The sequence below is a fragment of the Schistocerca serialis genome, chromosome 10, assembly GCF_023864345.2.
Source record: "Schistocerca serialis cubense isolate TAMUIC-IGC-003099 chromosome 10, iqSchSeri2.2, whole genome shotgun sequence".
NCBI lineage: Eukaryota > Metazoa > Arthropoda > Insecta > Orthoptera > Acrididae > Schistocerca > Schistocerca serialis.
The window spans coordinates 177,467,621-177,470,624 of record NC_064647.1 but is presented as its reverse complement, the minus strand read 5'-3'; positions in this window follow the sequence as shown (position 1 = coordinate 177,470,624).

Sequence of the window (3,004 nt, the reverse complement as noted above, 5' to 3'; positions counted from 1 at the left end):
CTAAGATATCTCAAAAATTTTATTTTTACATGAAAGCCTGTACCTTAATACATGCACTGACGCCATTACAGTCTGATTCTTCGTCGTTTACGTTGTGTATTGAGTGTTAAAGATGCCTCCGATAATTGTGAGTCCCGCCGACTGTGAAGTACGGGCTGTTATAAGATTTCTTAGTGCTAAAGGCCTAAAAGCGATCGATATTCATCGTGAGATCTGTGCAGTTTAAGGAGAAAACATTATGAGTGATGGAATGGTAAGAAAGTGTGTGAGAGCATTTAAAGATGGCCGCACAAATGTGCATCATGAACAACGGAGTGGGCGTCTTTCGGTCGTTAATGAAAGTTTGGTGCAGGAAGTGGACAATAAGGTGAGAGAAAACAGACGCTTTACGATTTCCTCCTGTCCTAATGTTTATCGTAGTGTTTTGTATGGCATTGTGATCGAGCACTTGAATTACGGAAAAATGTGAACACGTTGGGTACCGAAAATGTTGACGGATGTGCACAAAACCAAACTTTTAGGTAGTGCATTGACTTTCCTTGAACGGTACCACTACGACGGTGATGATTTCTTAAGCCAAATTGTTAAGGGCGATGAAACATGGGTGGCCTACGTCACACCAGAATCAAAGCAACAGTCCACGGAAGTTGAGCAAGGGCATCGTTTTGCTGCAAGACAATGCCCATCCACATGTGGCGAGCAGACCGTCTTTTCGATGCGAAACTCTAGCTCATCCTCCGTACAGCCCCGATCTTGCGCCCAGTGACCACCACCTGTTCCTGCACTTGAAGAAACGCCTGGGCGGTCAGCGTCTTCATGACGATGATGAAGTCAAAACAGTGGTGATGCAGTGGTTAACAAGTCAGGCGGCAGACTTCTATGAGGAGAGTATTCAAAACTGCTACAACGTTATGACAAGTGCCTCAATATTGACGGAAATTATGTAAAAAAGTAGATTAAGGTACAGGCCTTCATGAACAAATAAAATTATTGAGATATCTTAGCATGTCTTTTTTTTAAATTTCAAAACGGTACTTACTTAAAAAACACGCCTCGTACATAGATGTAGATGGTGGACGGGACTCAAAACAATCTTCCATCCGCCATCCCTTCACCGCCGCCGGGCGTCAATGAATCGCCCGAGAGCCCCGTAGATAATAACGGGGCACTTACCAATGCTTCAAGACAACGGAAGGTGCCGAGCGAAGCAGTCCCCGTCGGCCCCAATACTCAGCTCAACGGCGACGTCCGACAACCAGGCTGTACTTGCGATTCTGCATATATGAGTTGTTTACTCTGCGCAATTTATCTAGCGTAGCCTTACGCCGACTTTGCCCTGCAGGTAGCTTTCCGTAAACACCGATAAAGCAGTTCCCACGGCACGATCTGGCGCAGTATACAGTACTATCGTCCCTGACTGCTCTTCGACCTAAAGGCATCGCATATTTTGCTTATCTGCTAGTACGGCTGAATATGTATCAGTCGATCACAGCACTGGTAGATGTGTCCGTCTAGCTTTGACCTTGAACAATCAAACCAATCAGGTATCTACAGAGGATAACATAATCCCGTATCTGTATCTACATCTACAGCAAGCCCTTCTACGGTGTGTAGCGGAGGGTACTTCTGGTGCCTCTAACTGATCCCTGTTCCAATCATGAGTAGCACATGACAAGAACAACGGTCTCTAAATCTCCTATGAGATCTAACCTCTCTGTTTTCTCGTTGTGGTAATTTAGTGGGATGTTGTTACTAAGAGGAACCAATATGTTACTCGACTCTTACCGGAAGGTACTTTCTCGGAATTACAATACCAAATCTCTCCGTGATGCTTGACGCCTCACGTATAGCATCTGCCATATCTACATCTACATCTACATGGTTACTCTGCAAACTACATTTAAGTGCCTGGCCTTCACAAATCTCTATTATTCCAATCTCGTATAGTGCACAGAAAGGACGAACACCTATATGTTTCCGTACGATCTCTGATTTCCCTTATTTTATTACGATGGTCGTTTCTCCTTATACAGGTCAGCGCCAACAAAATATTTTCGCATTCGGAGGAGAAAGTTGGTGATCGGAATTTCGTAAGAAGATTCCGTCGCAACGAAAAACGCTTTTCTTGTAATGACGTCCGGGCCAAATCCTGTATCATTTCTGTGACACTCTCTCCAATATTTCGCGATAATGGAAAACGTGCTGCCCTTCTTTGAACTTTTTCGATGTACTCCGTCACTCCTATCTGGTAAGGATCCCACACCGCGCAGCAGTATTCTAAAAGAGGACGGACAAGCGTAGTATAGCAGTCTTCTTAGTAGACCTGTTATATTTTCTAAGTGTCCTGCCAATAAAACGCACTCTTTGATAGCCTTCCCCACAACATTTTCTGTGTGTTACTTCCAATTTAAGTTGTTCGTAATTGTAATTCCTAGGTATTTAGCTGAATTTACGGCCTTTAGATTGGACTGACGTAACCGAAGTTTAACGGATTCGCCTTAGCACTCATATGCATGACATCACAATTTTCGTTATGTAGGGTCAATTGCCAATTTTCGCACTTTACAGATGACTTTACTTGTCGATAAAGGACAGCATCATCTGCAAAAAACCTAAGACGGGTGGTCAGATTGTCTCCCGAATCGTTTACATTTGGAAAGTTGTGGTGAGTTCCTATGGGACCAAACTGCTGAGTTCATCGGTCCCTAGGCTTACACACTACGTAATCTAACTTAAACAAAGTTACGCTAAGCACGACACATACACACACCCATGCCCGAAGGAGGACTCGAAACTCGGACGGGGGGAGCCGCGCCATCTGTGGGAAGGCGCCTCAGAATGCAGGGCTCCCCCATGCGGCAAATCGTTAATGTAGATAACTAACAGCAAAGGGCCTATAACACTACCTTGTTGAGCGCCAGAAATCACTTATGTTTTATTCGATTACTTTCCGTCAGTTACTATGAACTGTGACCTCTCTGACAGCAAATCACGAATCCAGTCA